Below are 25,768 nucleotides of genomic sequence, written 5' to 3'. Positions count from 1 at the left end.
AGACGTTTACTTTGTGTCACACTTGCTGTCAAGGGGAATTATCTTTGGTTAATTATATTCAGATATTTGTTTTAACAGCAAATTGCATATATAAGCAGTTTTAAATTGATTCTTTCTGATGCGATCTTGTGATTTACTCATTTACATAAATGAAGACCGTGGTTAGTAAATTGCAATGTTTCAGAGTAGAGAATTTTTCTTATTGTGTAATAAGCTTCCCTTTCTTTGAGGATCAGCAATTTTTTTTTTTTTTTTTTTTCTTTGTGGATCAGCAATTATTTTCATCTCAAATCAAATTGAGTATGCTTGTTGCATGAATTTTTCAGGCCTGAAGTGAACATAGGGCCTTGGGATACAGAATTCAGAGATATTAAAAGGGGTTCTCGTTCTAAAACATGGACTAAGAAATGGCCGTACGCCTACTGGAAAGGGAATCCGGATGTGGCTTCTCCAATACGTTCAGAGTTACTGCAATGTAATGATACCACACAATGGAGAGCGCAAATTCTCCGTCAGGTGGAGTACTAAGTGACCTTGTTTTTCTTAATATTTATGTACCATCCAATTTTTTTTTCAGTTTCTACAATCCATTTATCTTGCTAATTTCTCCCACTGTGAAACGTAGGACTGGGGAGAAGAAGCAAGAGCAGGATACATGCAGTCAAAGCTATCAAACCAATGCAAGCATAGGTAAGCTACTGTTTATGATATTCTATCTAGAACATCATTGTTATACAAAGAAGATACGTGACACCCCGTTAAACACAAGAAAAAGTTTGAAGGCGCAAGCATGGTATTCAGTAATCATCCCCCAATCTAGGCCATTGCGTCATAATTGTGGCTTTCGTTTAAAAAAGTGCATACAGGGGTCGTATATCGTCCTATGCAATTGAGCACGCATTATGTACAAGGTACACTTAGCAACGCGAACTACTATGCAATTTTCATATTGTTTCTTCTAGTTCTTTTATTACTCCGTGTCCTTCAATTTAACCCATAATCCGTAACTGTTAGTTCCTTACTGATGACCAACTTTTAGTAAATTTATGTAATTTGAAATGTAACGGTGTTCTTGTTTTTAAAACTCTTTGCAACGACAATACATTGTATATCTATTACAGTTAGCTGTTAGAGCTCATGAAGTCACACTTGTTAACTATTTTCAGTTAGCTGTAATACATTGTATATCTATTACACTTCAGACCAACATAAAGTTGAGAAATCGCTGTGCTAGAAAAATTAATGGCTGCACTTGTTAACTATTTTCAGGTATAAAATTTATGCTGAAGGATATGCTTGCTCAGTAAGCCTGAAATATATTATATCATGTGGCTCTCTTACACTGCTAATAACTCCTCAGTACGAAGATTTTTTCACTCGTGGTCTCTTCCCAAAGAAAGATTATTGGCCTGTGCCGCCTTTTGATCTATGTCGAAATATAAAGAACGCTGTTGAGTGGGGTAATGCGCACCCTTCTGAGGTAAAGTTCTATTTGTAATTCCTAATGACTCTAGTTTTCCAAGTTTAGTTAGCTTTGGGTGTCCCAACTTTGTCCAACTGTATGACCATTCTCGCCCAAGTTTTTGCCTAAATCTACCGATATAGGATTATACGGTAGATAAGTAAATGCTGAAGTTTTGGTGGAAACAGGCTGAGGCGATGGGGCAAGCGGGTCAAGATTTCATGGAATCTTTGAACATGGATATTGTATCTGATTACATGTATCATCTTATTACAGAGTACTCCAAGTTACTCGATTTTATGCCACTAGCACCACCTTCGAATGTCAGTCGAAGATCCGTCGCCGTCGTCATTAGTAATGAGAGAGAGTGAGAGTGAGTATTAGAGTAATGAGAGAGAGTGAGAGAATGTGACGGGAGTGTGTAAATCTCATAGAGTAAGGGGTTGGGATTTTTAGTTCGCACAGGATCCTATTTATATATATATATAGGGGCGGGTTCAGGTACGAACTACCTTAACGTACGAACCGTACGAACTGCTCAAATACACAGTATAATACTTCTCAAATATACAGTATAATACTTCTCAGATACACAATACTTCTCAGATACACGGTATAATACTTTTAGATACACTAGTTCATACTTCTCAGATACACATTATAATACATTTAGATACATTAGTTCATAATTCCGGATACACAATATAATATTTTTAGATACACTAGTTCGTATTTCTGGATACACATTGTATTACTATCGGATACACATGATACTACAGCCGGATACGCATGTATCCGTTAGTAATACCGTGTGTATCTAGGGTGGTATTTTGTGTATCCACCAATGCTGCCTCCATCACCGCCACCGCCACCCCCACCATGCGTATCTGGTAGTAATACCATACGTATCCGGTAGTAATACTGTACGTATCCGGCCTAGTATTTTGAGTATCCACCACCACTGCCCCCGCCGCCACTGTCGCCACCACCACCGCTGCCACCACAACAAACGCAACACCAGAACAAATGTAAAAAAGAGCGCTCTCTCCACATCACCACGAATCTGGCTCCTCGCCACCAACTCCGGCAGGTCGTCACCGCCATCAAAACATTAACATCAACCGCCACAACCACCACCAGCCCCACCCAACACAACCACCACTGGCCCCACCACCGCCACTGATCACCACACTACCGCCACCACCACTAACTGGTGTTGTCGTCGTCTCACTCTAACGACCACCCACCATCCACCATTTTAGCCACAACTCGGCACAAAAATCACCACCACACGCCATAGCGACTAGATCGACCACCACACCAACGCCACACCCACGACCACCACACCAACGCTTACAACCACCACCGGCCACCATACCAACACCAACTACATTATATTTGGTCAATAAAAATGTTTTCCGGGACGGAATTATCCGACAAAAACTCTGACGTACTTAGATTTTTGAAATACCTCGTCACTTGTAGATCCACAACTTAAAATCACAAAGTTCAAACAAAAAAAGTGAATCAAGGTCTTCGCATTTCCTCTCTGACTCTCGGCGTAAGACCACATCAACCACGTGCCCCTTAATCGTCATCATATTTCTATCTCGCCGCACCACACTTATGACGGAGTATTGATCGATCTCAGGATCGTCTGCGAATTGGAGGGCTACTGCTTCTATGAGTGTGATAATGGTTGGAGTGATAGATGCGCCGGTGGATGAGGTGTCACCGTCGGATTGGGTAAATGTAGGTGATGTCAGTCGTCGCCGGAGGTGTCATAGGTGGTTGAGGTGTGTGGTGGTAAAATGATAAATGAGAAAGAGAGAAGATGCGTTTATGGGAGAGGAGCGTGACATATCTTGTTTTGGAATCAAACTTGACCTTTTAATTGTCATAATGTGATGGTTTGTGTGAGTTCGTACGGTTCGCACCATAATTTGGTTCGTACGGGATCCTGATTCTATATATATATATATATATATATATATATATATATATATATATATATATATATAGAGAGAGAGAGAGAGAGAGAGAGAGAGAGATTGGATTTGGTGATTTTGGTTCTTATGGTGAGTTCTCAGTTGCGTGAATCTCAATCATTAGATTAAATTAGAGATGAGTGACCAAGATTAATCTTAATTGTCATATAAAAACATTATTTAGTTTATTTTCTCTTTTTTTCTTTTTCTCTCTCTCTCTTCTTTCCGTCATTTACTATCTAACTGTTTCCCTCTCTAATTAATACTCCATATTACTGCAAAACCTTTTATATCAAGCGTTCCTCTCTCTTCTATTATTCTTGTGTTATTCTTCTTCAACTGTTCGTCTCCTTCGTGTTTTCTCCTGTTTTCTCTTCGCCGTTCATCATCTTTCTTCCGATTGAAGGTAATTTCATGACATTTTCCTCTTTTATTCTGTTATTTTGTTTTATTTCATGCTTTTGTATGCTTTTTTATTCGTTTTTTCAGTTTAATTATCGTTAGGTTTACTTAATCGAGTACTTTAATGTCATTATTGCGTTTATGCAGTTTCTCCATTGTAATATTATGCTGCATTTTTGAATTTTTGATTTTTCCTGATGTGATTTGCATGTTCTTAGTCGTTTCTGCAGTTTTCTATTGTTTTGAAGTGATTTGCATGTTCTATCTGACGAGTTGTGTTGAGAACTTTATTATTGATCTCTACACACTTTACTTTTTATGTTATTATACTGTTATTCTATCGCTTAGTTTGTTGTCAAGTTATTTGCCATGTTTTAATTGTTTAATGTGTTTTTCTAGGGTTTTTGTGTTTGTTCGTATTGTCTTCACTTTTCAGTACTTCTGTTATTCCGCTGTTATACTGGTCCTATGGTGTCATTGCAGCGTTACTCTTCCTGTCATTGTAATGTTTTTCCTGTTTTAATTTCCTGTTATTCTTTTTGTGTTATTCAGCTGTTATCCTTGTGGTTTTGTTTGTTTGGCTTTGTTTGTTTGTAGGTTTCAGCATCACTAATGGACTTAGTTTGTGAGGGATGGGCAATAAATATAGTGAATGAAGATAAATTGTTATTTGCTAGAGAGTTCGCTACTGAAAAGAAAAAAAATTGGGTTGGTTATTGGAAGATAAGAGTGATAAGTGCTTTGAAGTTAATGTACGAGTTCGTCGTCGTAATCAATCAATGTCGGCAGTTTTAAATAGCCAGGACCTAATGGAAAGAGTATTCGATCATGTAGAGACTACTTTGGACAAGAGCAATATGTGTCTTATTTGTAAGAAATGGTCACAAATGTTCCTATTTCATAAAAGTGCGCCCGGTGTTCACGCCGAATATATGAAAGTTCTAACAACAAGTCACAGTGAAGGTTTTAAGATTTTGTCAAGGGGCTCGAAAGTAGTTTCCAAACGATGCAAGTGTTGCATGCTTGCAAGTGAGCCAGCAAAGGCGGTGTTGCATGCTTGCCGTTATATACACGATCATGACTCGATCCTTGATGCACCTGTATCTGAACGGATCAGGCTAATTCACGAGTACTTTTAAACACTCAGGGACTATCCTGCTGTTTATGATCTTGCTTACGAATTGTATTATAAGTCAGTCGATGTTGTTGACGTTGACTGACTTTTTACGTTATGTCATGTATTTTCGGAAGTACATTTTGGTTCTTTCTCGGAAAGAATGTATTTTGGGTATTATGTAATTTGAAACTGTCTCTGGTTGTAATTTAGTACGTTATTTTGTTTTATGAAGGCTTATGTAGGCCGTATGTAATTTTGAAACTGTCTTTGACTCTTAATTCAAAGAGGCTTTCTTTTGATTCTCTTTGTGTTTTTGTTTACACTTCCGTGTTGTTCTTTTTGTGTTTTTACTGCTGTATTATAACGGTTCTGTTATTAGTTTGACTAATTGTTAGTGATGGGGCATATTCTGCACCCGCTGACCGAGTCAACACATTGAGCAAGGTCAAAGATATCCACAATTTAACCTAAGAATCACTATTCATCTGGTAATATCTTCCTTATCTCTCTACAATATATACTTCGCCAAGTAACAACTTCTCTCTTTAAGTTTACTGACTTGAGCGTCGGAGTGAGTTCGCTCGGTCCAAAGCCGAGCCCTCAGTTTGTTCATCGTTTCAGGAGACCGCGAGGAGGATTCAATCAAAGACGTCATTCTACAAGCACGGGTGGCAACAAATAACTGCTCTGGAATTACACCCGGAACAATTGGCGCCGTCTGTGGGGAAAGATACTAGAAACTAGTCACATTCATTCCCAAACAAAAAAAAAAAAAACACAAAACAAAAACCCACCCAAAAAGCTAAGAAGATGTCGAAACAACAAGAGGTATTCGTGACTGACGAAACCGAATTCTACCAAGATGATACCGTCCACAATTCTGGAGTTGCGCAACCCTCCACCGGCCGGGTAATTCAACCGGAGTACGGGATGCCAATAATACCAGATACGCCGCTGCCCGCCAACCAGGTCACCATCATGGGACACGTGGTTGATGCAGCAAAACTGAAGCTACTCCTGGACCTAATTGATAGTACGCCGGCTCACACTGTCACACCGACAAGAGCGGCGGAACCCGTCCAGGAGACCAGGGCCCAGAATGTGACTCCAAGAGACTTGAACGGAGCACTGGAAGAAGCTGGCCCTGTCAAGACGCCGGGGGAGCCCAAAGTGCTAGTGGTAGACCTGAGTCCTTCCCGCACTCGCGGGAGGACGGTGTCGCCGCAGCACCGACGAGGCCTGCCCCAGAGAAGTGGAAGAAGTCTGACCCACCAGAGTCGGAGAAGAAGTCCGACTCGCCAGAGTCGGAGAAGAAGCCCGACTCACCAGAGTCGGAGAAGAAGCCCTTCCCGCCACGGGGAGAGGAGCCGGGCTAGGGATGCGAGGAGCCGATCGCCGCGTGTCGTTCAACACGTGGCCAGACAGCCCCTCAGCGCCTACGTCCTAGAGGTCCCGGTGCCGCCCAAGCTAAGGTTGCCATCCATATCTTACAAAGGAGAAGGCGACCCAACCGACCACGCCGAGGCTTTCGAGTCTCACATGTCGGTGTGGGAGCGACTGATGAGGTTTGGTCCGAGTTTTCCCTACGACTCTGCAGGGGATGGCACAAAGTTGGTACAAGGGGCTACCCGATGGGTCGATATACTGTTACGCCGACCTAAAGGACATATTTTTAGCCCAATATTCTTGCAACAAGAGGAGGGCCGTCGAGACATCGGACCTCCTGACTATCAGGCAGGAGGGAGGCGAGTCTCTCCGAAGCTAAGTGAAAAGGTTCGACGCCAAGGTTCAGCAGATTCGTGAGCTGAACAGCGAACTGGCGGACTTCGCACTGATGAAAGGCCTCCCGAGAGGAGACTTAAAAAATGAGCTCATCAAGTGCGGCGGCTTTCGAACCTAGACTCGCTTGAGGAAAGATGGCCGATCAAGCCATTAAGGTGGAGGACTACCACAAAACACGGGTAGGCCAGACGAGGCCGGGCACTCGAGAGTAAGAGCCGCCGGGAGGACAACCCGGATGAAAGACGCCGTGACAATAATAGGTCACGATCGACAGTCCCCAGAAATGAGAACTCGGTGGGCGCCGGGGGAGTTCGGAAACGTACTACCGGAAGCGGTACAATGATCACACCCCCCTGGTTGTGTCTGCTGCCGAGTTCTTCGCCCTGAGCAAGAACGAGGGTCAGAAGTGGGAAAGGCCTCCCAGGCCGAGGAGTGACGGTGACACGAGCCAGTACTGTGAGTACCATGGCCACACCGGCCACTTAGCTGACAACTGCCGGCATCTGAAGAATGCCATCGAAGAGCTAATACGGAAGGGGAGCCTCGACAAATATGTCGCCAAAGGCCAAAAGATTGATGCCGGCGGCTCGAATAAGAAATCCGTCTTTGAACGGATAGGAGTAATCCATGTTGTCATCGGGGGCAACGAGAACGGTGGGTCCGCTCATGGGCACAAACGGCACCTGAACGAGCTGTATCAGGCCATCAACTTTGTGCCCAAAACAGCGATCCCCGCTTCCAACATCTCCGACATGACTATTGGAAAGAAGGACTACGAGGGAGTCATCGCCCCTCACAGCGACCCGTTCGTAGTCCACTTGGACATATCCAACCACCTGGTCAAGAGGTGCCTGATTGACACAGGCGCCTACACGAACATCATGTTCAGGGAGTGCTTTCTCAACCTCGGTCGAAGGTTGAAGACTTGAGCCCCGCACCAATCCGCTATACGATTTCTCGGGCCGGCTTTGGTACCCCCGGGGTCAATCGGACGCCGGTGATGTTCGGCGAGGGAATGCGGCTAAGAATGTCCTAGCGAGTTCGTGGTCATTGACGGCTCGTCCTCCTACAACGTTCTCATAGGCCGAGTCACTCCGAGCGAGGCCGACGCAAGAATGTCCATACGGGCCCCGACACCGATGTATGTCTCGGACCGGGGAAGCGCATAAGCTCATCTCCAAGGACGAGAAGGACGAGGTGGTCAACGTCCAGATATCTGCCAGAGGATGCAACATGCAGTCCCTCAAAGTGGAAAAAAAGTCGAGAAGGGGAAGAGCCCATCCTTACAACGGGAGGGCAACCTCGTGGATTCAATCGCGCATGGTCGAGGGAGCCGAGGCGAAGAGGTGGAAATTGACCCAGGGCGCACCGTGACTATCGGTGTCAACCTGGAGCCAAAATTCAGGGCCGCTCTCCTAGACCTGCTGAGGAAGAACAAAGACGTCTTCGCCTACTCAGCGGCCGAGATGCCAGGCGTGAGCCGAGAGGTAATTGTTCACAAGCTGAACGTACTCCCCACCGCTCGCCCTGTCAAGCAAAGGATGAGGAACTCCTCAGCCGAGAAGGATGAGGCCATCAAAGCCGAGGTAGATAAATTATCGCGGCGGGCTTCATCATGCCTTGTACTTATCCTGAGTGGTTAGCTAATGTCATAATGGTGAGGAAGTCGTCGGGGGCGTGGAGGATGTGTGTAGATTTTACCAATCTTAATAAAGCATGCCCCAAAGATTGCTATCCCTTGCCTCGAATAGATTGTTTAATTGACGCGACGGCGGAGGTACACTATCTTGAGCCTCGCCGGACGCCTTCTCGGGTATCATCGGTATTCATGGCCGAGGAAGACATGCCTAAATGCGCATTCATCACCGCTAACGGCACATACATGTACAAAATGATGTTTGTTTGGTTTGAAGAACGCCGCGCAACTTACACAAGGCTGGTGGACAAAGTGTTCCAAAATAAAAAAGGGCGGAACATTGAGGCTTACGTCGACGATGCTATTGTAAAAAGCAAGTCCGACAAATGAGCACTTAGCCGATTTACACGAGACATTTTGTTCACTAAGGAAATACAAGATGAAGCTCAACCCAATGAAATGCAACTTCGGTGTCAAGGCGGGTAAGTTCCTCGGCGTACTTGTCGGCGCCGGGGAATTGATGCCAATCCGGACAAAGTCCAAGCAATCCTAGACCTGCCGGAGCCGAGGAATCGAAAAGAGGTTATGATGCGACGGGAGGATGGCGGCTCTAGCCCGTTTCATCTCTCGGTCATCCGACAAGAGCACCCCATTCTTCAAGGTGTTGAAGGGAAATAAAGACTTGGGGGGGGAGGAGCGAGCACGGCTTTCAAGCAATCGAAAGCTCATCTTCGACTCTCCCAACCCCGTCCGGCCGATCTTTGGGGAGACGCTATATCCAGTACATAGCGATTACCTCGGCCACGTCCGCCGTAATCATCGAGAGAAGAGGACAAGCAAGCAGCACCCAATCTACTTTGTCGCCATACGTTGTTGCCCGCCGAGAGAAATTACCCGCTGATTGAAAAAGCAGCCTTCGCTGTTGTCGTCGCCGTAAGGAAACTGAAACCCTACTTCGACGCACATCCCGTAACGGTCTTAACCGACCAGCCATTGGAGAAAGCATTGGAAAAATTTGAGCAAGCCGGCAGGCTCATCAAATGGGCAGTAGAGCTATCCGGCTTCGGCATTCAGTACAAGCCGAGGCCCTCGATAAAGGGACAGCATCGCGATTTCTGGCCGAGTGCACATACCAAGAAGAGCAAAACCCCGGAGTATGGGAGGTATACACCGACGGGTCCTCCACGACGAACAGCTCAGGAGCCGGCATACTTATCATCAGCCCAAACGGGGACGAGTTTGAGTACGCCTTGAAATTTACCTTCACGGCCTCAAACAACGAATCCGAATACGAGGCGGTGATAACCGGAGTCGAGCTAGCTAGAGCTGCCGGGGCGGAGCACATCATTTTGAAAACAGATTCACTTTTAGTGGCTAACCAAATCAGAGGAGAGTACGAGACTCGAGACGACGGAATGGTAAGATACCTGGAAAGGGTAAAGGCTGACACCTCAAAGTTGAAATCTTTTCAGATACAATGCATTCCAGTGTCCGAGAACAACCGAGCCGACGCTCTCTCGAAGCTTGCCAGTTCAACCATCAAGAATGTCACCAACCGTCTTTGGTGGACACCAGGAATGCCAAGAGCATTACTGAGGCCGTCGGCATGGTGGGTAACATAGAGACCGAGACGACGTGGATGACTCCGATAATGAAATACAAATTGACAAACGAATTACCGGAGGACCGCAGTCTCTCGCAGAAGATAAAGAGGATCGCAGCAAGGTACTTGGTGTTTGAAGGGGAATTGTACAGGAGGTCCGTGACGAGGCCACTCTTGAAATGTGTCGGCCCAGCCGACGCGAGCTAATCTTGTGAGAAATTCACGAAGGCATCTGCGGCCATCACATGGGGGCAAGAACACTAGCCCACAAAGCTCTCCGAGCGCCTACTTCGGCCCACCATGCTTGCGGATTCTAGAGCCAAAACCAAAAAGTGCAACAACTGTCAAATGCATGCTCCGGTGATACATGCGCCATCCCGAGACCTGCAGCCGGTACTTAGTCCCCTTCCTTTTGCACAGTGGGGGATGGATCTACTAGGGCCATTTCCAACGGCATCCGGCGGAAGAAAGTTCTTGATTGTCGCCGTTGACTACTTCACCAAATGGGTTGAAGTCAGAATACTGCGAAGACGACGGCGGCCGTAAGAAAGGTAATCTGGGAAAATGTCATAACTCGTTTTGGGTTACCCCAAGTCATGGTATTCGACCACGGCCGAGAGTTTTGGAGCGACACAATAATGAGCTGGCTGGAGGAACTTGGTATCAAATTTGCATACTCCTCCGTCTGCCACCCACAGAGCAATGGACAGGCGGAGGAGCACAATAAAACAATCCTCAACGGTTTGAAGAAGACAAAGTCGAAGATCTAAAGGGAAGATGGGCCGATGAACTACCGCGCCCCGTGGTCCCTGCGAACCACGGAGAAAGAAGCGACGGGGCAGTCCATTCCACTTAGTCTACGGGTCCGAGGCAGTCCTGCCAATTGAAGCAACGGTGCCGACATTCAGAACGGCCACCTTTAACCCGGTTGAAAATGAGGAGGGCTTAAGAACCTCCCTAGACCTGGTCGAAGAAAGCCGAGATACAAAGACACGCCTCAAAGTATACCAAAACCGAATGAGAAGAGCTTACAACCGGAGAGTCCACAAAAGGGATTTGAAAGTAGGGGATCTAGTCCTAAGAAAGTCGGCCGCCACCAACAAAGGAAACATTCATGGTAAACTAACGGCCAACTGGGAGGGTCCCTACAAAGTGGTTGAAGAAATGAGGCGGGGTACATACGGTGACCGACATGGAGGGTGTGCCTTTGATGAGCCATTGGAACACTGACAATCTCAGGAAATACTTTGTGTAGCGGCGGAGGTGTCCAAAACAATTGTTGGCACCCCAACGCATGTTTACATCTAATGAAGAATCACCCAATTTTTCCATCAAAGTGTTTATCCCCTCCGCGGTCATATCGAGGTAGACGCCACGCCCAAGCCGGCAAAGTCACCCCAAGAAGTAGACGCCACTAGCGATCACTACCAGCGCAGATTGAAAGATACTGACGCTGTCGGGCAGTAACCCCTAGTCGCCTCGGCCCACCGAAGGCCTGGCGGGGACACAACGGTCGATACGCTAACGACGCCGTCGCGCCGTAACCCCTAGTCGCCTCGGCCCACCGAAGGCCTGGCAGGGGACACAACGGTCGATACGCTAACGAATTGCCGCCGCGTAATCCCTAGTCGCCTCGGCCCACCGAAGGCCTGGCAGGGGACACAACGGTCGATACGCTAACGACGCTGTCGCGCGTAACCCCTAGTCGCCTCGGCCCACCGAAGGCCTGGCGGGGACACAACGGTCGATACGCTAACGACATTATTTGTCGCGCCGTAACCTCTAGTCGCCTCGGCCAACCGAAGGCCTGGCGGAGGACACAACGGTCGATACGCTAACATGTTCAACGGCGGTTGGGAAGCGCAATTCGACGCCTCGACTAGACCGAGAGTGAAAAGGAAGCGACCAACATGCTAACATGTTCAAGAAAAGACGTTAAACGCGGTTGAGATACGCATTCTAGCTACCTCGGCCAAGCCGAAGGTAAAGATGAGAAGCGCTCAATTAATAACGCAAGAAGACAAGAGAAGACCTCGGCAAGCCGGAGGCAAAATGAGCAAACTCTTGTTAAAAATGATAACGAGTTTACAAATGAGAAGGATACAGACGACGGCCGTCCCCATAGGGATAAGCCAAAACGCAACCTACCAAAGTTTTACAAAAACAAGGAAAAGAAAAGCAAAAGGTTACAGACATGACATTTGAAGCGCCAAAAGATGGCAGGGAGGAAAGGCTCGATTTGGCCCCGAACACTAAAGCTATCCGAGACGCGGGTGAGTCCGGTGACGATCGCCCATCTCCCTACGCTTGTTGCCGCCCACCATCGGCGGAAAGATCATCATCTTCGGTGGCCGCCCCAGGAAAGCTCGTCATTTCCACGTGCCTTGACCTTTCGGCCTCCTCTTTGGCCTCCTTCACCTTCGCATCGTAGGCCGCCTTGGCCTCGGCTATCTGAGCCGCCTTCGCCGCCTCCGCCTTCTCCGCAGCCGCTTTTTAAAGATCGGCCATCTCATCCAGAAGCTGTTCAAATTTTTCCCACGGGAAGGAGCCTTCAGGAATGGGCTTCTTGATTGCCTCCCTGGTCGCTTCCTCGGCCTGATCCCGGAATTGAGCGCACATGTTAGGGATGATCTCAGTTTGAAGCATCTCAATATCTTTCTCCCTTTGGGCAAGGACACCCTAGTGTCCCTATGTGCCTCCGATCGAGCCAAATACATTTCCCTCCATTCTTCCCTCTTGGCAACAACGGCGTCGTAGCCGCCCTTATACCTGTCCCGCTCCTCCAGAACTTGGCGGAGGTGGCATCGCACCTCAACCTTGGCCCTCTCGGCCAATAGCAGCTTCTCAGCTTCCTCCACACGCTTCCGAGCAGCAAGGAGGTCAAGCTTAGCCTTCCCGGCTTCCCCCTTTGCAGCGGAAAGATCAAGCTTAAGCCGTTCGATCAGTGGCGCAGCCTGGGCCATGGTCTTTTCTTGCTCCATAATGTGGGAGCCGGCTAGTTGAGTCCACTTCGCCAACCTCTTGTATATTCTCGTCCCCTCTGCCACAAGCTCGGCGGGGGGAACCTTCTGGAGTAAGGAGTCAACGGTGACATTTCTATCACCCGCCTTCTCAGGCTGCTTCTCTAATTGCCGCTCAGTGAGAACGGCGGCTGCCGACGGCGGATCTACAAAAATTCACACAGCGCATCCATGTCAACATTCATTGACACATCAGAGAGTCTGTCATCGGGAATGCATAATGAACCAGCTAAGTCTGAACCACAGGTTAGGTCCGTACCAGTCTGGACCTTCTTAGATGAAGGACCGGGTGAATCATTCTTTTCCCCGGTAACGGTAGAAGCCGGCAATGGCTCTTTTCTCTTCCTTGGAGGAGGAGGGCCCTTCGCAACAGTCACCACCTCCACGGTAACATCGATGACCTCCACATGCTCCTTCTGGACTGTTGGGGTTGAAGAGGGAGTCGGGATCGACGCCGTCGCCGACATGGACGCTGCCTTTGGTTTTCTTTTTCGGCACGCCTCCGAGAACCCGTGCTTGAGCCGCCGCCGGATCCAGTGCCTTCAGCTGCTTGTCCATGAGTTCGTTGGGAGCCAGTCTACGATCGCGCGCGTCGGCTTGAGGATGCCGCTGAACGACCTTCCCATCCTTATCAAGCCCTAACCTCTTCAAGGTCCCCTCAGACAGATCCTGGCCAAACCGGTCTGCAAGAAACCAGACAAGAGTTACATAAAAGAAGTAAAACAAAGCTCTAAAAACAGGAGCATAACAGGCAAAGATGGGCCTCACACCGACCCTACTCACCCTGGTTGAGGGCCGGTATGAGGCCGACGCAGCAAAGCAGCTCATCCTGAAGAATAATCCGAGTCGGGGGCACCCATCCCTTCTCGGCATCAAACAGTGATCGCCGCTCTTCATCCGCATTAAGAGGAACCCTACTGGCGTCCATCTTGAGCTTACTCCGGGAGACCCATTTTTCACGCTCCCCCTTACTCTCGCACCGCAAGTTGACTTGGTGCTGGAAGGACCGGGGCAGCGGATAGTCATCCGGCACCTTAACGTACACCCACCGCTCTTTCCAGTCCTTGCAGGAGGAAAGATTATCAACGGAAGCGTAGCCCGACTCCATCGCATCCGCACGCTGTACCACCCCACTTTACCGGGGTCGATGGCGAAGATGATGAAGCCGGCGGAATAAGTTAACCGTAGGGGCCTCCCCCTTAAAGAGACAGAGCCACACGAAGCCAACTATCGTCCTAATGGCCAACGGATGCAGTTGAGCCACAGCGACGTTCATAGCTTTGATGATGGCCGTGACGTATTCATTCAAAGGAAACCGGAGCCCATACTCCAGGTGCCTAATATATACGCCCGATGTGACCGGGGGGAGGGCAACGGACCTTTGACCCTCCTCAGGGATAACAATTTTGTACCCCTCACCGAAGGAGAAATGACCCTCGAAAAGAGTTTCACCAGAACAACTGGCGAATTTATTGGTCCAGGCACGATCAAGACCAGTCATGCATGCCTCGCCGTGATCCAGGATATGCGGCCTCACATCACCAGAAGGAATCCTTTCCTCACCATCATCATCCTCCCAACCCTCCAAAACTTTCGGGTCAACTTCGGGAGTGTTGGGGTTGGTGTCCTTAACAGTTAGTGCAAGGACTTATAAACCTCTAAAAGGATCAAAGGGCATACTTTTGGTATCATTATCAGTTGATCCACGTTTATCAATAACGGTTGGCTTGCTAGATAAGTTTGACGTTATTGTCATACAGATGGCGGTGATCAACTGGTCCCTAAAAGTCACACCTATAGGATACGTTTGAGTGATGTGACGGTATGAAAATACGGTCATGTAGATGCCAATTTTGACTAACCTTGGTTAGTCCGAGTTATTTGACTAATAATTAGTTAAAATGTGATGTTGAGATATAATATTTAATACGGATTAAATATCATGGGCTAAGGCGAATTAACCAGTTAATTCGTAAAATTAAATATAAGCGATTTATATTTGATTAATGTATATTGGATAAATATAATTATACGATATTGTCTTTGTCGGACACGTATTAAATAATTCAACTAATCCGTGTAATTGGTTGATGCTTTAATATCCGATAACCGATGACAGTTTATAATTAGACCGTGTCATATACACTTAGCGAATTATGAACCGGACCACAAGTTTAAATTAAGAGGAAGTGGAAGCCCACTTCCCCTTGATCCATTCGGTTTGGCCGAATTAGAGAGGCCATAAGGAGAGCTTTCTCCTTTCACTTCGAAGCTAATTCATTTGCTAAAAAATATAAGGGTTTTGGGAATTGTGCCTCCTGAATCCCGGATCTCTCATCCAACACAAACTCACAAAACAATCCCCTCGATATTGCAAGGCAATTAGGGGATTCTCTCTAGCACAAGGGCATTACTCGGATATCTTGGGTGCAACGATTAGGAGGAGATCTAACTTGATCTCTCATTGCCTTTTGCACTAGGACCGAAGGTTATTTCTATAATTTTTATCGTTTTCATTGTTAATTTCGTTTCATGACTATAATCTACATATAAATTTTGCGTTATAATCCTATAAAGAAAGGGTTTTATACGGATCTAACCCTACAAGTGGTATCAGAGCGAGGCCACGCAAATTTTTCTATGTGATTTTCATCAAACGATATTTGAATCGATGATTTTGTTCAAAAAATTGTCTCGGCTGCAATTTTTTTTTACTCGGCACAATTTTTTTGTCTCGGCAATTTTTATGTTGCTGCGTTTTTTTTGTGTTGGGATCCGTGTCTAGTTTACACGGTGATGATTGTTTTGTTTTAATTTTGATTGCATATTGTTTTGAAATCGATATTCATTTCAATATGTTTAAGATGCATCAAAATGATTGCATAAAATTTCGTGTGGCACAAATTTTTGTCTCGAAAATTTCTGAAAACCGTGTGGCCTCATGTCACGGCCTGTTTTTTCTGTTTTTACATTGATTTGCGTGCTACACATTTTGTTTAGATCGTTCGATCTCAAGTATTCAATCGTTCTTCACATGTTGCAATTCTAACCGATAATTATTGCAAAATGTTGAAGATTAACAATTGTAGTGTGACTTCTATACGGATTAGATTAAAACTACAATTGTGTTTTTATCAAACCGTTTTGTTTTGATCCTTTTTGCTCACGTTTTGAGCCGCGTAAATTTTTTTTTTTTTTTTTTGCCTCTTGTAGCTCTCGGCATTTCTGCCGGTTTATAAAAAAAAAAAAAAAAAAAAAATTTTTTTTGGCCCCTGGTACTGTTCACGTACAGTACAGAGAGAAAAAAAAAAAAAAAAAAAATTCCTTGTTTTTTTTTTCCGGCCTTTTTAATGCATAAAACGTTTTTATGCTCTCGCTTGTTAGTGAAACGGTTCACCCACGTAAAATAAAGTTACTTTAACATGATTTATTGTAACGGATTATCTCGGATTAAAATTAACTTGACTAAAGCGGTTTTGTCATGTAATTTTAATTATCTTTGGTGGTTTGGATAAAAATTTAACATAATTACGGAATTATGTCACGAATAAATTTAATTTTTAGTTGATGCATTTTAATTTATCGTTCTTGTTTATATTTTGAATGTTTTGAATGCCTTTTAATTACGTATTTAATTATTTAGCAAACAGTTGTAACTTAGTGTGGCCTTAGTAGAACGTGTTACCGTAATGATGGAACACGGTCTTGGTTGTATTTTGAGATCTCGTATCTCCATTTTATTTCTTTTAATTACAGTTTTTATTTAGAATGTAAATAGGTTTATATTTGTAAATTTTAAATTGTAATTTTTGAGAAGACTAAAGATGGAGACCGGATGCTCACTCCCGCTACATGGACAAAGTTGGAACATCAAGACAAGCTTTTCGGGTCCAACGGTGGATTCCAAAGTTGTATTTTGTTCTTTTTACTAGGATAGGCCACACTAGGAAATTTTTATTTACGTATTGCATTCATTTATTTATTTTATTGCAACGATAGTATGCATCATATTCCGCCTAAAAACCAAACCACCTAATAATTGCATGAAAACTGACACATATAGAGGTCACGAGTTAGTTTTCTTTGACATTTGCATGTCACACGATTTTAAGCCATCATCCAAATTAATTCATTCACGCAATCGCTAGTTATTCGTTCACTTAATATGAATTATAATTTAGTTGATGGGATCTTCCTCGTATAAACAAAAATTGAGAATAGTCTTTATAGGTCAAACTCAATGACTCCCTTCTTCGTCGGTAGGCATAATATGACCCCTTCTACGTCGGGTAAGTTGGAACCGATTGACCTATTTTATCTCAACACTATGGTCACTCGTACGATCTGTGATGTGGTGGACTATAGATAGGATTTACGTAAATCTATCGACCAAGAGTTCTTACGGAAGAATTAGCTAAACAGTTGGCTTATCGGTTAGAAATTGAGTCTTGGGATCACTTGTATCATTCTTGAGGGAGATCAATTATGCAAGTGCGAGAGTCTACATGTTTAAAAATGAATTTTAAAATAGACTTAAATCACCTCGATGAGTTGCTTATTTCGTTTTGTTTTTCTTTTTTTCAAAGTGTAGATCACGTTCTTTAAAGCGCAAAATAACAAATGGCTGGTTCTGCTGATAACCCAATGCCAAGTGCCACATTGGACCGTGAGTCCGGCCGGATCTTCATGAATCGGATGAATCGGTCTACTCGATCGAAGAATGATGGATCCAACCGGAGCGGGAGGCGGCATTACGGAATGCTGCCGCTGCCGACGGAAGCTCAAATATCTATTGGAGCCCCTCCGGCAAACCCAGTCCCACGGCTAGAGTCGCTTGAAATCACCAAGTTTAATGATTTCGTATGGAAGCGGGTGCGATTAAAAACGTACTCATTTTTGCAATGGAATCCAATTTGCGGAAACGCTTCATAGCCCATGGTGCAAACAAGATTTTCACCACGCTCACTAAGGAATTTTCGAAAGCACCGAGAATCGTGACCTATGAGCATACCACTCGCTTCTTTGATGCGAGACTCCGAAAGGGCCAACAAGTTAGCCCACACATTCTCAAAGCATGATTGAGAATGTCGAGAAGTCGGAGACCTTTGATTGTAAGATCAGCGAGAACATTGTGATCGACCGGATACTTCACTCACTCCACGATGGTTATTCGCAATTTAGAGCGAATTACTATATGAATGATTTGAAGAAAACTCCCCATGAACTGCACTCCCTTCTCGTACAGACCGAGAAGGACATGAAGTTCAGTGGGAGCATGAAACAGGATGTTCTCGTCGTGTCAAACAAAGGGAAAGGTAAGGGCAAAGCTCAGGCAAACCTAGCAGTAGGTAAACCGAAGTTTAAGAAGTCGGGTCCAGGTAAGAGTGGGCCTGGTGAGTCGAGCGACTCATCGGGCGCGACAAAAGAGCAAAACCGAAAACATGGAATGCCATCACGCCACAAGATCGGGCATTGGAGGCGGACATGTCTGTTTATCATGAGGACATAAAAGCGGGTCGCGTTAAACCTGTTGGTATAGCTTCTTCTTCTACTTTTATTCATATGATTGAGATTAACCATGCAAGTTACGGAACTTGGGTACTAGATACTGGTTGTGGTTCTCATCTGTGTAATCATGTGCAGGGCCTCCGAAATCTCGAGCCTCTCGTAAAGGGTGAGGTTGACCTGCGTGTTGGGAATGGAGCAAGAGTGGCTGCCATCTCAAAGGGGACATATGTGATCCAACTTCCTAGCGGATTTGAGTTATCATTATATGATTGCTATTATGTTCCTAGTCTTTCGAAAAACATTATTTCAGTTTTGCACTTGACAAACTTGGTTTTTCATTTGTAATAGAAAATAATGCTTGCATTTTCTCTTTACACAATATGATTTATGGCAAGGCAGTCTCCTTGAACGGAATTTATGTTTTAGATCAGACGACCGAAATATTACACGTAATGAATAAAAAGTTAAAGGTAGGTGATAAAGATCAAACATATCTATGGCACTGCCGCATGGGACACATTAATGAGAAACGCGTAAAACAGCTCATTAAAAATGGAGCCATCTCGGCCTTTGATTTTCAATCATTTGGCACGTGTGAATCATGTCTCATCGGTAAGATGACTCGTATTTCCTTCAAAGGTGTTGGAATGCGCGCTGCTGACCTATTAGGGCTAATACACACGGATGTATGTGGTCCTATGTCAATCACCGCACGAGAAGGCTATAGGTATTTCATCACTTTCACGGATGATTTAAGTAGATATGGCTATGTCTACTTAATGAAGCACAAAAGTGAATCCTTTGAGAAATTCAAAGAATACCAAAATAGGGTACAGAACCTACTTGGTAGAAAGATAAAAACACTACGTTCAGATCGTGGTGGCGAGTATCTTTCTCACGAGTTTGATCAACACCTTAAAGACTGTGGGATCGCCCTACAGTTAACTCCACCTGGAACACCTCAGCTGAATGGTGTGTCCGAACGGAGAAATCGAACACTACTTGATATGGTTCGATCCATGATGAGTCACACGGTTTTACCTGATTCATTATGGGGTTATGCTCTTTATCGGCCGCTCTAATACTTAACCAAGTCCGTCTAAAGCTGTTGACAAAACTCCATATGAACTATGGAAGGGAACGGTCCCTAACTTGTCCTTTATACGGGTTTGGGGCTGCGAGGCTTATGTCAAGTGGAGACCTGAAGATAAGCTCGGCCCGCGATCGGTCAAGACATACTTTATAGGTTATCCTAAAGGATCACGTGGTCATTACTTCTATTCGCCAACCGAACAACGTGTTTTTGTTGCGGCTAGTGCGACATTCTTAGAGAAGGAATTTCTCGAGAATGCAAAGAGTGATAGAACCTTCGACCTGTCGGAGATTCCAGAACCAAACACCGAGCAACCATTGGAAGAACCTATTCCTTCAATCCCGGCTGCGGTAAATATTCCTGAGGAACCTAGGAGGTCGGGAAGAGTCTCTATTCCTCCAGACAGATACATTGGTATGGTCGAGGAACATGATATGGATGACGTTCTACTCTTAACGAGTAGTGAACCCGCAACCTATAAAGGTGCCATGACTAGTTCTGACTCAAAGCTATGGCTTGAGGCCATGCAATCCGAGATGGACTCTATGTATGAGACCAACGTATGGGATCTTGTTGACTTACCTGCTAAGGTTCGTCCCCTTCAATGCAAATGGCTTTACAAGATAAAGCATTATGTGGAAGGTCAACAAGATATCTACAAAGCACGACTAGTTGCTAAAGGTTTCACCCAAGTGCCAGGTTTGCACTACGATGAGATTTTTGCACCCGTAGTCATGCTGCATTCCATTCGGATTATCTTAGCGATTGCCGCTTTTCATGACTATGAAATTTGGCAAATGGACGTAAAAACCGCCTTCTTAAACGGTTTTTTGGAGGAAGAGTTGTACATGGTACAACCCGAAGGTTTCATCGATCCGATACATCCTAAGAAAGTGTGCAAGCTAAAGCGTTCCATTTATGGACTTAAGCAAGCATCAAGGAGTTGGAATCATCGCTTCGACCAAGTGATAAAAGAAAATGGATTCACTCGATCAGTCGAGGAACCATGTTTATATATCAAGTCGAGTGGGAGCAAGATTGTCTTCCTAATATTGTATGTTGACGACATACTCCTGATTGGGAATGACATACCTCTCTTAACTTCGGTGAAAGTATGGTTGAAAAACCATTTCCAGATGAAAGATCTGGGAGAGGCACAAAGAATTCTAGGCATCCGTATCTATCGAGATAGATCACGACGGATGCTATCTCTCAGCCAGGAGTCTTACATAGACAAAGTCCTAGAGAGATTCAGCATGACTAACTCCAAGAAGGGGTTCCTTCCTATGTCTCCAGGGATGCATTTGAGCAAGTCTCAGGCACCAGAGACACCGGAAGAGAAAGAGCGCATGGCACGGATACCTTATGCCTCGGCAATAGGATCTATCATGTATGCCATGATATGCACACGTCCCGACGTGGCATATGCATTGAGTATGACAAGTCGATTCCAACAAAGCATCCGGGTGAATCACATTGGTTGGTCTGTCAAGAACATTCTTAAGTACCTACGGAGGACTAAAGATTGGGCTTTGACTTATGGAGGCGAACAAAAGCTATGCGCAACCTGATTCGCAGATGCTAGCTTCCAAACGGATCGTGATGACTCGAAATCTCGGCCGGGATTCGTTTTTACTCTTAATGGCGCTGCGATCATTTGGAAGAGTTCGAAACAAACTGTTACATAAAGCAGATTCTACGACCGAGTCCGAGTACTATGCCGCGTGCGAAGCTACAAAGGAAGCGATATGGATGCGTCAATTCTTACATGGGCTATCGTAGTGCCTAGTTCGAATGACCCGATCACCATCTATTGCGACAATAGTGGTGCCATCTTCCAAGCTAAGGAGCCAAAGTCTAGCAACAAGTCTAGACATGTACAACGGAAAGCTCATCTAATCCGGGATTACGTGGAGCAAAAGACAGTAGTGATAGAAAAGATTGCTACAGATGATAACATAGCAGATCCTCTCACTAAAGCATTACGACAAGATAAGCATGAAGGGCACGTTAATTCCATGGGAATTAAACGTGTTCCTAAGTTGTAGTACTCTTTTATGGATTAGATTCATTCGCTTTTGTACTCTATACAACATCATCGTTTTGATAATTTATATATATATATTTTGTTTTTCATGTGGATTTGTACGACAAATTTTGAACACCACAAAGTGAATCGCAAGAACATTATATTTTTTTAGTCCTTAATTGCCCACATGAGCTGATAACTCTGGCAATTATTTTGTGACGTTGGTTGATGGTGGGTTCAACTAGCCATAAGTCAACAAGGTTGACCGACCAATCACAGAGGCGTTTTATACGGATATTTCGTAGGACACAATTGTGACATCGACGTGGAGTCCTAAATGTTTTATAACATTCGATGCCAGGTCGTGGATAGGACCTCCATGGTGATCCTAAGAGTCGATTCTTTTGACTATCGATTGTCTCTAGAGACTAAGGCAGATTTTGGGTGACTTTGGTTTCTTTCTCACGGTCATCCGTAACGGGGGGCCAAGTAGATTGTTTTGGGTCATTTCATGTCGTGCTTAGATCGGAAGGAGTTCGAGTTGAAGGAAATATTCAGCCTTTATCAGTTACTCGATATTTCTCAGGGCCACTCGAGGAGTCAGAATCGAAATGCATGGCCATGCTCGGATACGGATTCGTTTTATCGGTTAAGTTACTCTCTAGTCGGGGAAACCACTCTAGATCCTGATCGATTGTAAAATACGACCTTTGTGGATCCAGATCTGCAAATTGTTTTACAGTGAGTGGGAGAAATTTTAAATGAATATGAGAATCGGTTATCGCACATACACTTGTGCGGACAAGTGGGAGTTTGTTGGAGCCGTGTCCTCCAGTTAGTGCGGATAACGTCATTGCACATACACTTGTACGGACAAGTGGGAGCTTGTTGGGGTTGGTGTCCTTGCTTGATTAGTGCAAGGACTTATAAACCTCTAAAAGGATCAAAGGGCATACTTTTGGTATCATTATCAGTTGATCCACGTTTATCAATAACGGTTGGCTTGCTAGATAAGTTTGACGTTATTGTCATACAGATGGCGGTGATCAACTGGTCCCTAAAAGTCACACCTATAGGATACGTTTGAGTGATGTGACGGTATGAAAATACAGTCATGTAGATGCCAATTTTGACTAACCAGTTAGTCTGAGTTATTTGACTAATAATTAGTTAAAATGTGATGTTGAGATATAATATTTAATACGGATTAAATATCATGGGCTAAGGCGAATTAACCAGTTAATTCGTAAAATTAAATATAAGCGATTTATATTTGATTAATGTATATTGGATAAATTAATTATACGATATTGTCTTTTTTCGGACACGTATTAAATAATTCAACTAATCCGTGTAATTGGTTGATGCTTTAATATCCGATAACCGATGACAGTTTATAATTAGACCGTGTCATATACACTTAGCGAATTATGAACCGGACCACAAGTTTAAATTAAGAGGAAGTGGAAGCCCACTTCCCCTTGATCCATTCGGTTTGGCCGAATTAGAGAGGCCATAAGGAGAGCTTTCTCCTTTCACTTCGAAGCTAATTCATTTGCTAAAAAATATAAGGGTTTTGGGAATTGTGCCTCCTGAATCCCGGATCTCTCATCCAACACAAACTCACAAAACAATCCCCTCGATATTGCAAGGCAATTAGGGGATTCTCTCTAGCACAAGGGCATTACTCGGATATCTTGGGTGCAACGATTAGGAGGAGATCTAACTTGATCTCTCATTGCCTTTTGCACTAGGACCGAAGGTTATTTCTATAATTTTTATCGTTTTCATTGTTAATTTCGTTTCATGACTATAATCTACATATAAATTTTGCGTTATAATCCTATAAAGAAAGGGTTTTATACGGATCTAACGCTACAGGGAGAAGGAGACCTAGGACCCCCGGACCTTAGCGGGATGGCGGCCAGTGCCTCCTCTTCATCAAGACGCGACGGGGAACCCCCCGGCGCACGGTTACTAGGACCGGCATCAGCAGAAGACATGATTCACAACGAAAACTTAACAATGAAAAAGTTAAAAAATTTGTTTGTTTACCTTGAAGAAAAGTGCTACGCCGGGGTAACGATCCTGAAAGCTAGAGAGAAGTTTCGTCAAAGGGCTAGAAAGAAGAAAATTTTAGAGAGAATGAAATTGGTGGCCAATTTCAGGGACTAACTGCCCTATTTATAGGGGAAAGCCCATGAAGAAGGACCAATCAGGGCACAACCCATAAAACGTCAGCCAATCAGCGAACAGACACGTGTCAGACATGCAACCACGGAATGTCAATCGTTGCAACAGTTGAACGTCAATCAATGCAACAGTAACCAAGCGTCTTCAACACGCCCCTTCATATCTCTCTGCCTATTCATCTTCCTCAACAAATTCCTAAGCGTCTGTTCTCCGCCGGCCACATGATCAACCAAGCTAGGTAGCACCGGCCGGGGGCAATCAAAAACAACCGGCACTCTCAACCCTGGTCTCGGCTAGCGTCACTTTCTTTTCCACATCGGATGCCCTTTACACATCCATGTGGAGGGGGGATATGGTACGGCCTAAGCAGAACCAAGCCGAGGTAGAAGAAGCCGGGGCAGAAGATTTTGTCTTACGCAGAATATACGCTCAACACACATCGGAGCCCATACCACGGCATAGACTACGCTGGAGGCAAATTGATGGGGCATATTCTGCACCCGCTGACCGAGTCAACACATTGAGCAAGGTCAAAGATATCCACAATTTAACCTAAGAATCACTATTCATCTGGTAATATCTTCCTTATCTCTCTACAATATATACTTCGCCAAGTAACAACTTCTCTCTTTAAGTTTACTGACTTGAGCGTCGGAGTGAGTTCGCTCGGTCCAAAGCCGAGCCCTCAGTTTGTTCATCGTTTCAGGAGACCGCGAGGAGGATTCAATCAAAGACGTCATTCTACAAGCACGGGTGGCAACAAATAACTGCTCTGGAATTACACCCGGAACAGTTAGTGTTCTGTTATTCTGCTGTTACGGAACTCTCATTCTGCCGTCATTATTAAAAAGTCCAGCTGAATACCTATTTATCATTGAAAGTGATCCTTATTTTTATTTTCTGGATAGTACAGCTGAAAATGAAGTTAAAAATTAAATCCGCAGCTTCATCAAAGTCTACTCAACCGTCATCATCAAATTCTCCGGGTCCGTCTCCATCCAAATCCCATGTCACATCTCCATCAAAGAGCACTACTTCTCAGATAAGGAGTACTCGTAGTCAAGAAATATCTACAATCGAACCACCCACTAAAAAAAATACACGAAAGGTTGAGACCCAAGTTGCGAAGTTGTCGTCTAGTCCACCAAAGACTAGTAGTAAGTTGGCTGGCAAAGTTAAGCATGAGAAGGGAATTGTGATAAGTAGCAACCAACCTCAGGCTGGAGATGCCGCAGGAAATAACCCAGTGTATGTACTACTGTTATTCTACTTTTTTTTGCTGTTATTTTGCTATTAATATGTTACTTTTCGTGTTATTTTTTGTTGCTCTCCTGTTATTTTGCTATTATTCTGCTGCTTTGCTTTTGTTATCTTAAATGTTTTAATGCATTGCATATTTTTTTCCCTTTGTGTGCACAGTGCCGATCCATTTGTTAGCTGCTGTCGACCTGCTTTTCTTCTCAGAGTTATTGAAGCCCTCACCGAGGAGTAGAAGGAGGCTGTTAGGGAAATAGGATTCGGGGGTTTACTTGAGTTGAAGCTTTCTTCCCTCCCCCATATCATGTTCCGGGAGATTATATATGCTTTTAGAAGTGGGAAGTTTTTTGAAATATCTGAAACGGAGAAGTACGAGTTGACTGCAGATGATGTGCACGATGTGTTTGGTTTACCAAATTCTGGACCAAAATTGGATTTGGTTATTATTGGGTTTCCGGGTTCTGCAGACGCTGATGGAGAAGCTTTAAAGCGTGCTTGGCGTGAGAAGTATGGTATCGCCATTAACAAAAGTGGGATACCACTTAATAAAGTTCAGGAGACCCTGCTACAGTCTTTGGTTGCGGATGATGAGTTTAAGAAGACTTTTGTTCTGTTTGCTATGTCGTGTTTCGTTGCTCCTGTGTCGGGTTTTGTGGTTTATCTTAGACTTCTAAGCGC

The 25,768-nt window shown here is 44.6% G+C and overlaps 1 pseudogene; it reads left to right on the top strand.

Annotated features, from left to right (window-relative positions):
• The window catches only part of LOC141631321 (uncharacterized), a 42,005-nt pseudogene that overhangs the window by 4,028 nt on the left and 12,209 nt on the right, over positions 1–25,768 (top strand).

The sequence above is a fragment of the Silene latifolia genome, chromosome Y, assembly GCF_048544455.1.
Source record: "Silene latifolia isolate original U9 population chromosome Y, ASM4854445v1, whole genome shotgun sequence".
NCBI lineage: Eukaryota > Viridiplantae > Streptophyta > Magnoliopsida > Caryophyllales > Caryophyllaceae > Silene > Silene latifolia.
This window is presented reverse-complemented; position numbering and strand designations above follow the sequence as displayed.